At 34.3% G+C, this 13,380-nt stretch overlaps 1 non-coding gene across 1 annotated transcript; it reads left to right on the top strand.

Moving 5' to 3' along the window:
• The first annotated feature begins 200 nt into the window (after positions 1-200).
• LOC141422274 (small nucleolar RNA SNORA51) lies at positions 201-332 on the top strand. The gene has a single exon (XR_012446868.1). It is a non-coding gene; the product is annotated as a small nucleolar RNA SNORA51 (small nucleolar RNA).
• Positions 333-13,380: the final 13,048 nt, after the last annotated feature.

The following is a 13,380-nucleotide window of genomic DNA, read 5'->3' as shown; positions in this document are numbered from 1 at the left end:
TTTTAAATTTCTTCTGTCAGGATTAACTTTCAATTCTCAAATTTTAAGTTATCAATTGTATTAATGAAATATTATTCACAATATGTTTTCACTATGATCATGTCTGTAGACTGTAGTGATGCTTATGTTTTATTCATGATAGTTATAATTTATTCTTTTACTTTTTCATCTTGATAAGTATCAACTAGAAGTGTTTATGAGGATTCCTGGTGCTTACCACAGGTTGTGTTCTGACACTGACTATGTAGAAAGATGAACCTAAGTGAACTTATCCCACATACACCTTAGGCCAGGCCCTGTGTCAGGTCTGTATTATGAATGGGAAGACATGGTGTGAGGAGAAAAAGAAGTATTTATCAATGTTATTAATAAATTCAAAAAACAAACCTTTGGCTGTTTTATTATCTCTTTTTACATGTTTACTTTATAGTTCTGTTATTTACGATCCCATGATCATATTTTATATTTCTCCATTCTTCTTTGAATGTTGTTTTTCCTTGTATGTTTCCTTACTATTTGGCATGAAGCTTATATCATCAATTTTCATCTGTTCATTATATATATTTAAAGCTATAAACTACCTGTATTCTTTGATTTAACCATACTTCATGATTTCATATATATCCTTTTCTAATTCAGTCCAAAAGTTCTCTAATATTTATTATGATGTATTTGTTGTTCATGGTCTATTTAGAGTTAGTGAGTTTATTTTTTAAATTTGGATAAGTACTAACTTTCTTTCTGTTAATTTCTAGTTTAATGACATTCTGATCAAAGAATATTCTGGCTGTAATTAAATAATCTGAAATGTGTTACTTGTTTAGTGGGTCAGGTAAACTGTCCAATTGTATTTGAAATAAATGTGCATTCTGTAGTGCATTCATTGCCTACTAGTTACATCAAGTCAGTTCATCACATTTCTCAATCTTCCTATGTTCTTACAGATATTTTTTACTATCTAGTATATCAGTTACAGAGGAGAGGTGTATTAAAAACTCCAAATGTTTGTGTATTGCTCCCTTTTCTTCTGACAACTTTGGCTTCATGTATGTTGAGGATACATTATCAGATGCATACAAAATTTCAAGTATTGTGTCTTTATGTTGAATTGATTCTTTTATCATCATAAATTGTAATTCTTTATTTCAAACAGTGTTTTAGTTCTATTAAACACACATTATATTTCACCTGGTCTTAATTAAGTCATACCATATTTCTTCTTAGGTTTTCCATAATATATTTTCTACCTTTTTATAGTCAACAGATTTGTGCACTTATATTAAATTGTATCCCTCTGTAATTAGCATATTTTGGGTCTTCTTTTTTTAATCCTCTCTGACAAGGTTTTGGCTTAAATACAATGTATTGTGCAGTAAAATTTTGGGTACCCACTGGGATGTGTTCCGTTTTCTTTCTTGCACCATTATTTGTTGCTTTATTCCATCCTTTTTTTCTTTTTAATAATTTGTTTTATAATTATACTTATTACTGCTTTTTGTTTGTTTGTTCCATTTTGTTTGGGGGAGGGGCAGGGTCTCACTGTGAAGCCCAAACTAGCCTCAAACTCTCGATGTTCCCACCTTAGCATCCTGCATGCTGGGACTGCAGTATAACTGCAGTTGTCTGACAGAGGCCCAACTCCAGGAGTTCCATCATGTCCGGTCTGGCCACTTGCTCCAATGTACCAAATAAACAGCCTGATAGTGGTAGAGCACAGCCTGAGAGTGGTAAAGGAGATTTTTTATGCCTCATGCACATGCTGTGATAAGTGGACAGAAAGCATTTCAACCCATTTTCAGCATGCAGAACTGAGTTTTACATTTAAATAGAGGAAGGACTGGAGCAGGTGGTGATAGGAATGCGTAATTATTAGTCCTACTCAAAGGTGTGGTTAGGTTGTCAGAGGTGTGGTCCAGTTGCTCATCATCTCAGGATTGGTCAGGAAGTCACTGGTGCCTGTGGGGAAGCTTCAACTCTTGCTACAGATGTTATTAATCAGTCCTGTCCTTCCTGAACTCGAAGGTAGCAGCCTGGTAACTGTTCAGAACAAAGACAGATGTAAATGGAGGTAGGAGGCCAAGCTCTTTATGCTGCTTCCTGTTAAAGAAAGGAGTCAGTGCTGTTTAGCAAATGCAGTTTCTTAACTACCTGTTACAATAGCTATGTACTAACATTCCCAGCCCTTCTTACCATTTCTATTTATCAGTTATTTTGGTAATACTTTGTTGTTTTTGTAGTAAATGAAGGGCACTCTAATGAGAAAAACAAAGCTTGCTACAGCAAGGGAGGCAGCTGTATTTGGGGCTGTCAGAGGCTTACAGGCAGCCAGAGGAGCAGGAGAGCTTTCTCATGAGGAAAGAACCTGGTTTAGGACAGCTCTGATGGGGCTGTGACACAGGAAACTGGAGGTGACTGGCTACACTGGGCATCTTGTGTGATTATGAAGGCTGGTGTATTTGGCTTTTGGTGCATAGTCTTAGGATGGAAGCAGTGACAAAAACTGGGGAAGATGGCAGACACTGACCTATTCCTTACTGATTTGAAGCAAATGTTGTAGAAGTGATTGGCCTCCCCAGATTGGCAACTCCTCAGTGTGTAGTTCAGCATCCTGGGCTGGTTGCCACTAAAGTGTGAGCCAGATTTCTATTTTTATAGGTGGTTTCAGTGGCTACCCAGCTCTCTGTGTTATTCCCTCTAATTGTCCTGCCACTCAATATTTATAGTAAAATCACCTATAGTGGTACATGTCTATAATCTCAGTATTTGGAGGTAGCGGCACAAGGATCTAGAGCTTAAAGCCATCATAGACTGTATAGCAAGATCCTGCCTCAAATAAAGAATAGCACGAATACATGCCCTCTGCCCCTGTTGATCTTGTATCTTTGATTTCATGCCAAATGAAATGTATAGAATTCTTGAGATCCCAAACAACAAATTGAATGAATATTGTTCAGATTGTATCTTCTTTTACTCAAGTACCACTTTCCTCTAAGATATTTTCCAAAGGGTTTCATCATGCCTCAGACTCCTGTATGCTTCAGGTGCAAATCTTGATGACCATCCAGAGATATCCACACACTTTCTGCAACCCTCCTCTCAACTTTCTGGCCATCCCCCATTGCACCCTTCTCTTTTATACATGCTTTTCTTCATTGTTTGACTATCATCCTCTATAATCTCCAAACTCTCTCCCCCACCCCACCTCCTCATATCACTGCCTTCATTTTACTGTTGTGTGAGAAAACTGGTCTTATCTCAAGGTCCTATTTATCTTTCTTTCTGTTGCCCATGTATCTCAGGATATGAGCAGACACAATGTTTTCACATTTACCTGCTTTACCTTTGAAATATTACCCACTTCACAATCTTCCCAAACATTCCTGGTGGGACCATCCACAATTCTTCTCCTCATCATTCTAAACAATAAAGCTATTGTTTAGAATAAGTAGCAAGATATAAAGGAAAAGTTCTAACGGTGATTGCATGCAATTTAGTATAATAATAACCAATGATATCTAAGAAATGCTGAGAGAATGGAAAACAAAAAGATTCCATGAATAATAAAAGAGATGGGGTCAGTGAACCAGAAATGTCAAAGACAGAAGGTGAGGACTGGTTGGTGGAAGGTTTGGGAATAGCATGTTGGTACAGATGCCCTTTCTGTCTGGGCTGTGTTCTGGATGTGACCATGAAAGTGGGCTACTGATGTTGAATGTAGGGACAACCACAGAGGATGGGAAGATCAAGCCCAGGGCTATGAATGGGATGTGGCTAATGCTGACAAAGACAGTATTGTCAACATCTGGAATGTAGTAGATGGGTGCTAATATTTTTTTTTAAACAACGTGTTCTGTGGTGAGCAGGTCAGGGTAGTCAGCATGACAAATACTGAGAAAGGGAGCCTTAAACAATCAGGGTTTTCTGTTATCTAGTTGAGGAAGCTCCTTTCTTCTTCTAGTTTTTCTGTTCCTGTTGTGTTTTTTATCATGAAAGTGTGCAGGTTTGTCATTGGATTATTCCTCTACATCAGTTAACATGACTGTGAAGATTTTGCTTTTCAGGTGTTAATGTGGCGAATCATATTTATTGACCTCCATGTGTAAATTAACCCTGTACTCCTGGGATAAAGCCACTTCGTCATTGTAAATAATCCTTTTAAGTGTGCTGTAGGAATAAATATGTTAGTCTTTTATTAGTAACACTGACATATTCACAGTGAGAATGCTATTTCTTTCCTTGGGATGTTTTTGTCTGATTTTGGTGTCTGGGTATTGCTGAGATGTGTTGGGAAGTATTCCATCTACTTCTGTTTCTGGGAAGTTCTTTAGAAGGATTGAGGCTAATTCATTAAATATTTGATACTTTTCAGCATGGACACAATGTCAGTATGAGAAATTTTCCTTGTGGGCAATTTATTCTTTGCTTATTTAGTCTCTTAACTTACTCTATTAGGACTATTTATTAGTGTTATTCAGAATTTCTACTTTGCCTAAGTTAATTTTGGAAGTTGGTGACTTTTTAGGAAGTTCTTTCTATCTATCAGTTGGCATGTGTATGTTCATGGTATTCTCCTATAAGAACTTTCATTTCCATAAAGTGGATAGTTGCCTCTGTAATTATGGATACAATTCTTTAGAGACTTCCCTCTTTATTTCCTTTTCAGATAAGTTAAAGTTTTGTCATATGTCTACCTAGTCTATGAATTAACCTTTGGTTTTCATTGACTTCATCTCTCTCACTTATTTGCAACTCTAGCATTTATTTTCTTTTTTCTGTTGCTTTGGATTTAGTTTGCTTATTTTCCTCCATGGTTTTGCAGATGGAATTCTCAGTTGTTAGATAAGGAGATCCAAACTCTCTCATGGGTCTACTTGGTTGTAGGACTGCTCAAGTCCTCACCCTCCAGTTGATCTCCTTCCTATTTGTCCTTCCAGTCCTGAAATTGGGGTATTGAAGTTTCCAACTATTATTGTTCACTGATTATGTTTTACTTCATGGATTTTGGAGAATCTGTTTTTAGGTGCATATGTTTATAATTATTCTGTCCTTCTGATAATTTGAACATTTAATTATAAAATATCTTTCTTGTGTCCTGGAATAATTTTTGTCGGAATGTTAATTTTTCTCTAACATCAGTAGAGTAACAAATGTTCTTCTTTCTTATTGTTTGCATGCATATGTTTTCTTCTATTTACTTTAAACATATTTAAGTCTCTGTGTCTAACCAGCATCTTCTGTAGACAACATAATGTCAATCTCTACCTTTTGATAGAAATGGTTAAGTTCCTTTGCATTTAATGACTACTCATAGGATTTATGTCACCATTTTGATATTACTTTTCTTTATGTCTTAAGTCTTTTTTCCCGAGTTTATCTGTAAATATATTCATATATTTTTATAATTGCTGTTAGATTTATCTTTTCAAACATAAAATTTTAATAGTGTTCTTTCCTATATTTTTAGTTATTTTCTTAGTGGTTATACTTGTATTATAATTAATGCTATAATGTACAGCACTGGTATGAGATTAGGGCTAAATTGTTTTGAAATTTTCATAAAATTTAACACTGCTCCAGTGTGTCACTTTTTCCTACTTTACTTTTGTACTAGTATTGTCTTACAAATTACAACTTTGAATACTATAAAACTATCAAATGTTTTCAATGTATTGCTTTGTGAATCATTTTTTTGTTGGATAGGAGAATTAAATATTATAAACAAAATGTACACACATTTTTTCAAATATTTGCCTATGTAGTTATCTTTACTGGTGATCTTTATCTCTCCATAAGGGTTTGAATTATTGCCTATTATCTTCTCATTTCAGCATGAAGGACTCTCTTTACAATGTTTGGCTTTGTTGCTTTTTGTTTATTTGACAGATCTGCTCATGGAATATTTTGTTTTATTTATTTGGTGTGTCTTAATTCATCACTGCATCTTTGAAGCATTGTTTTTCTAGATACAGAGTTACTATTGACCTTATCTTTCACTGGTTGATTTTTTTTTCAGTACTTTGCCTTATGGCCTTCATGGCTTCAGAAAAAATATGCAATTAATGTTACTGATAATCCTTTTCACATGTTAAATTGCTTCTGTTATTGTTGTTGGCTTTCAGTAATTTAACTATGAAATGTGGGTTGTGGATCTTTTAGATGTCTGCCACTTAGAGTTAGTAAAGCTTCTTGAGTTTATGGATTAATGTTTATTATGAAACTTGGGAGATTACAACACTTCTTTCTGTACCTTTCTCCTTTTCTTATAGGACTCTTACTATGCTTTGTGGTGTTCCATAAATCTCTATGGCTCTGTTCATTTCCTTCATTCTTTTTTCTTTTGCTCTTTATACTGAATGATTTTAATCTATCTGTGTTTAAATTAGCCTATTTCTGTTCTTTTTCTAGTAGAGTTTTCTCCTGAATTTTTATTTGAGTCATTGTACTTTTCAACCCTATGATATGTATTAGGTTCTGTTTCAAAAATTGTTTCTGTTTCTCTATAAATATTCTCTACTTGAGCAGTACCATTCTCATATTTTTTTCTGAGTCTGTAGACATGGTCTCTCACTATTTCTTGGAACCTATTTACAGTAAGCAATTCAAAGCATTTATTTAATAATTCCCATGCCCCAGTTGTCTCAGAAACACTTTTATTGGACACTTTTCTGTATGCCAGCCACACTTTCTTGATTCTTTGAATAGGCCGTATTTTTATTTTATTGAAGCTGGATATTTTAAATGATATAATGAGGCAACAGTGGCAGCCATGGTCTGACCATAGGATTTATTGTTAAAGTATAATTATTTGTTGTTGCTGTCCTTGTTTCTGTGTGGTTTTATTTGTACTCCTAGAGTGATTTTCCATAGTGTGCATTCTTCAGATATGATTGTTAATTTCTTTGCTAAATTAGTTTATAAATTACTTAATCACTAAGGATGAACATTTCTTAAATTCCTTGAATCTCTGTGTGTACCAGCTCTTGCCAAATGGCTTTTTCTGTATCTTGAGTACATTTTTCAGCAGGCAGCTTTAATTCTGCCTTAGCTTTCACTTTCTGCTTACACAGGGGCTGAAGGTGAAGTAGAGATGGAAGCTTAGGCCTTCCTGGGTCATTTCTGAGCTTGAGCTCAGCCTTATATATGCATGGGTTTTTGAGATGCCCATGAATATGTCAGGTTTATTTAGTCTGTATGGTCATCTCATTTCCAGTTCTTCTCTAAATTGTGGTCAGCCTCTTTCTAGGTAGTTCTGTCTGGCATTGTCACCTCAGGCAGCTGAGGTACAAGTTATTTTTGACAAATGTCTGAGAACAGGACTGTTGATATAAACTGAGTCCTACAGTCAAAAGGAGACGAGTCCTACAGTCAAAAGGAGACGAGTCCTAAGATTTTTTTTAGGGGTAGCCTTTTAGAGAGCTTGAATATCATTTGTTCCCTACAGTAGTTCTTGGGCTGATTTTCATAGTTACGGCAGTTCAAGGCTAATGAATTTAGTCAAATGTGTTTTGGGGGAGCCAGGAAAAGAGAATAGGGCAGCTAAGGAGGCCATGGATCTTGCTGTTCTTCCTGAGGTTCAGGGTTTCTCTTGAATAAATGCTTCTAGCATAGCTTTAAGTTTTTGGTTGATATTGCAATTTCTGAAATTGCTAATTTGACATTCATTACCAGTGTTCCCAGCACTTTTTTAGTGCGTTAATTTTAAAATTTCCATTGTGCAAATGTTTCTACTAAAACTTTCTCACTCTGAGACAATCCTGTCCTTTCCTTACACCTCCACTACCCTCTCTACCACACCTGCTTTGCGTGAATGGCCATTGCACACTCCTCAATACAATGGAAGGATGTTGTCTTTCATCTATTCAGCAGAAGCTCTCTACAAATCAGCCTATACCAGTTTGTTTCATCTTCCCTGGCATGAGAATAAAAAGTGTGGCTGATATTATTCCTTCCTCTCATGTTTGAGCCATTTTACAGCATTTTCAAAGCTCTGCTTTTGTGTTCTTCCTCTTTGTCTCCTGATCACCTGCATCAAATCTATGATACTCTGGCCCTTACTTTCCCACCCCTCTCATCTTTTGATACTCCCTCCCTGCTTCTCCATCAAATCATTCCAGGAGGCCCTTCTTAGATAAATCACTAGGTAAATGAAAGGACATTGTCATTACTGGCCTGGAAAAACACAACAGTTGCCTCCAAAAGTAGATATTTTCCATGAAAACAACATCAGTTTTTTGAAAAAATATTTCTTACTGTCTCTCCACCTCAAACACACACAAGAAGACTCCACTACCTGTGAAAGGAGAGTCAAACCCATCAACACAGCCTACCTGAGCCTTTTTTTATGCAGCCACCATCCAAACAACATCTCAAGTACCGCTGCATTGTGCACTGAGCACACAGACCTCACTAAGCTGCCCATGCACCTTGGAACCTTTTCTTGTCTTAGGCTCTTCAGGTGTTCTTCCCTCTGCTTGCTATGTGTAAAATATAGTCTCAGAAATGGTTTTTAGTCAACCATACAATCAAATGCACATCTATCTATGAATGTAGTAGTCCATGGAGTTTTATTTAAAGTAGATTCATGATCTTATTAAGAAATATCATAGCAAGTAGCATGACTTAGTAATTTGGTGATATGAAAGAAGTTACTTTGCCTCATAAGCCCTCATTTATTGACTTATAAAATTTGAATAATAATGATTCTTACTTTCTGGAGTTGTGAGAATTTCCAGGGTAACAAATGTATACTACATTGGTCAATAACCAATACATTGACTTACTGTGATCACTTAATGAACATTCACTATTATTTTTATCACTATTTTAAAGTTAAATAATCATAATAAAAACAGTAAAATGAAGTTATCTACAGAAATTGTCATGAGCATTCATTAATGTAAAATAGTGATTAGTAAGAATATGGTTCAAATTATTACATATATGGTTCATATCATATTATGTAAGTGTTTTTAAAATAGAATTCAAACTGAATTTCTGTGCTAACATTTGATACTGAAGTCAGTGGATGTAAGTAGCTTTACCTAAAATTTTCAGGAGTCCTAAAAATTTTTTTCATGAAAATATAATGATTAAACTATTTAAAATATAGTTTCTTTTATTTCCTTTCATTTTCCTTTGGTTATTTAAGTAAGAGGAAGCTATAATTCATGTCAAAATTATTTATAGTATAATGCAATAGACTAGATATAGCTATTTCATTTCATTCTCCTGTGAATTATATTCAAAAATCTTATTATGCCATCTCACATAGAAGGAAACTGCATATTGGAAGTTTCAAGTAACTTACAAAAGATTGCATGGTAGTCCAGAGAATCTGGAATTATAGTCTAATATACTAATTCTTCTGTCCTTTTCCTTTGTGCTTCATTTTCTTGTTTTCTAGCATCATTAATGAATTGCTAGTGGATTTTGGTAATAAACTCTTACAGTGGTTCTTACAGTTTTTAAAAATGCTTTCCTTATTATTCTATATTTAATTCTGAAATCATATTTTATTTATCCTTGAATTTTTAACATTAAGATACTTTTTAGTTCAAATCAATTTAAGACATATAACTTAATTTTGTTTTGTTTTGTTTTATTTATATTTTTTGAGAGAAAATCATGCTCTGTACCCTAGGTTGATCTCAAATTCTTCACCCTCCTGCCTCAGCCTCTGAAGGGCTGAGATTACAGGTGTGAACCACCACACCCAGTGTCATCAACTTCATTTTTAATAGCTATTGAAGTATCTGTTTGTGCTTGTTTATAAGAAAAGTTCATTTTTCTCTCCCTCCAAAGTGAATTTTCCTAACTGACAAAAGGCTCCTTTCAAACCCTGATGTGAGGACCTGATCCCTTCCCTCTGGTGGACTGAGCATCTTCAAGAATTGCCTTCCAAGAAGACGTAGTTGTTTTTATCAAGGCCAAAGAAAAGGAAGGCATGACTGTTATGCACATAATAAACTCACATTCCATCAGACAGAAGACAGTCATGTGGCTGGATCATAAAGTCCAATGTGTGCTTTGAAAAATAAGTTTTTTAAGTGAACATTTAAACAGTCTCTGACACATATGTTTTATAATTATTAAAGTATATGTATACTTTGAATATAATACAAAAGAAAAAAATCTATATTTTATTTAATTTTAATGCTAGTCTTTTAAAAGATTTCCCTCTATTTTTTCAGGGATATGGTCATAGCAAAATTCTACTGATTTTTACTTCTGTTGCTCTTTTATTCATACTACTCTCCTGAAATTTGATGACAAATTGAATTTCTCAAGTATTGTCATTTTTTTAAAAAAAATTTTACTGCAAAGCTTCTGATTTTGGAGATGGCTCACAGATAACACAATTACAGAAAGCTGAAGATATTTTAATCCTAAAATATCTCATTCAAATTCTAACGCAAGATTCTATAATTTTTGTTTCTAACAGCCTCCTTTTTCCTACCCTTTCTCTAGTTGGCAGTAAGAGAGGATATATACCAAATTACAAGCCTTTTCATCATTTTGAGAAAAAGTTATAGTGATTTACCTAGATACACCTTAAGTCCTCTTAAATTTCAACAGATAAAAGAGTATGCTAAGTTTACTTAGAACCCATAACAGATATTTTCAACTAAAGCTCATTCTTAGAATGAACTAAGAATGCAATTCTTGTATTAGAACCATCCTCAGAGAAATATCCTTGCAACATTCCTGTGAAATTTCAATAAAGTTCTTTAAATGATGGTTTTAATTTGAAAAAAATTAACATAGCACTTAACATTTAGTTTACATTATGTTTTTGTTACAAGATATAAACTTCTGTGTTTAAGAAATTATGATGTTTCCAACTTCCTGAGATTAACATTAAAGTGTATAAATTAACTTGCACGCAGCAAAAAATGCTTGCAAACTATGATAAAAAGTACAATGAAGCCAAATGTATGTGTTTGAATTTAACTTAAAAGAAAAACAAGAACCACAACCACACACACTGGATTTAGAAAGATAGAACCATCTTAATTGGCCAATATGCAGAATAGATAGGTTATGTACGTAAATAAAAAGGCTTTTTCCCCCAAACTCTTTTGTATGGAGGATACAATCCGAACTCACTATTATTGTACTTTTCCTTGTAAGTAATGTGGTCTTAAGGACTTTTTAAAAGTTCACCCCATGACAGATGCAATGGCTCAAGCCTGGAATCCTATATACTTGGTAGGAGGATATCAGGAGGATCAGGGTTCAAGGCCAGACAGGGCAAATCTTTCATGAAACCCCATTTATACAAATGACTGGGTATAGAGGCACATTCTTGCCATTCCAACTATGCAGGAATGCACAACTAGCAGGACTGTGGTCCAGGATGTCCTGGCATAAAAGCATGACCCTATCTCAAAAAAATAAAATAAAATAAAAAACAAAGTAGGATGGAGTTGTGCCACAAGAGGTGGAGCACCTGCTTAGCAAGTGTGAAGCCCCTAGTTCAAACCCCCAACCACAGTACCACCAAAACCAAAACCAAAAAAACCAAAGAGTACTGGATAGAGTGCTTGCCAGGCAAGCACAAAGTCCTAAGTGCAAACCCCAGTATTGACACAAAAAATGGTCATCCCCAATATAAGATTTGTTGTATAGACACACACACACACACACACACACACACACACATATATATATATATATATATATACATATTCATTTTTAATCACATCGACTATTCAACTCACAATATACAAAGAGTGGACCACACTGAGAGTAGCTCTTATGGTTAATAAGCTCTTATGGTTGGAGGAGGTCAATTTGACAATAAAGACTGGCATTGCTATTCTGGTAATCTGTTATATTCAATTATTATTATTTATAATCTTTCTGTAAAATACAATGTTTCTTTACTCTTTTCACTTTGCCAAATATTCGCTATATTTTTTGGGCATTGTGATGCCTCAAATTTTGCATATACAGAAGTACATGCACATTTTTGGACAAGTGCAATTCTGCCAATATTTCTAATAGAGATTGGTATTACTAAGAAAATGGCCTAAAATTTCTCTTCTCAATAGAAAATATAAGAAATTCATTTATATGAGTTCAATTTTATTAGCTGAGTAAAAATTTTCCCCTTCTTTTTAATTAATCAGTTTCTATTCAGACTTGAATATACATACATAAGAGGAAAGTGATATATATGTGCATTTAGAATTCTTTAATGGTAAAAATTACCACTAACCAATGAAAACCCTTGACCACTTACAAAATAAAGATAGTAGATATAGATAAGCAAAAATTGAAACCCAGTCTGATTAATAACAAGGATAGAGTATAATCACCCCCACACCACCAGCTGCCTTTCCTGTCCTTTACTTTCCATTCCAAATATGCAATCATCTTTAATGCAAAACATTTTCTGCAAGATCCTGTCATGACTTTTTTCTTTCAAAACCAAAAAATAAGCAAAAAAGAATCAACACATTGTTTTCCTTAAGCATGATTTATGAAAGTCGATACATTACATTGTTGCTATTTTTTGTTATTATTTACATATTTACTTATGGTGCTGAGAATCAACTCCAGAGCCTGTAGGCTAGTGTTTTATCCTTAATCCCTAAATGTCATTATGTGTTATATTTTGTCCAAATGCATACCATATAGAAAATGAAGAGTGAACCTCAATGGAAACTGTAAACTCTCCTTGTGATGTATCAATGTAGGCTAGTTGACTGTGCAACTATACCATTCTGGCAAGGGATGTAGATGATGCTTGTGTGGGGTTAAGAGATATATGAGAATGGGAACTGTTATGTCTTCCTACAAATTTTTGTACAACTATGATTGTTCTAAAAAATAAAGTCTTTAAATTTTTTTAAATAAAATATAAATTTGAGATTGATGGGTCAGTTACTTTTCTTCTTTTCACAAAAGCATCATGTAAAATACAGTATAATAAGTAAATTACCATGAAAGTTGTCAAAATAACTGAGAATATACTTTGGAATATGTTTGCATATCCAGAGAAATAATGATGGATTTTGTGAGTGGGTCTCTTTTTTCTGGTTAAGTTGACATATGACTGGTTGAGTCATATGCTTAGTTAATTTTCTTTTCTTTATTTTTTTATTTTATCCTTTCTACATTTACTCACATGTATATACATTGTTTGGGCCACTCCTTTTCCCCTCCTGCAGAAGTTGTTCTGCCCTCTTGTTCTATGCTTCTGTTGAAGAAAAAACATAAGAGATAATAGTTTAAAAAAAGAGATAATAAGAAAGACATAGCATTATTGTTATTGCTAGTTTGAGATAAAGATAGCTATACCAATAACCCACATTGGTTCATCTCTACCAGACCACTTCACTATTTCCTAGTCTCCTTCCCATAGTGGTCTCTGTC

This window comes from Castor canadensis, chromosome 3, assembly GCF_047511655.1.
Source record: "Castor canadensis chromosome 3, mCasCan1.hap1v2, whole genome shotgun sequence".
NCBI classification, from domain to species: domain Eukaryota; kingdom Metazoa; phylum Chordata; class Mammalia; order Rodentia; family Castoridae; genus Castor; species Castor canadensis.
The sequence above is the reverse complement of the archived record's forward strand: the minus strand, read 5'-3'. Positions and strand labels throughout refer to the sequence as shown.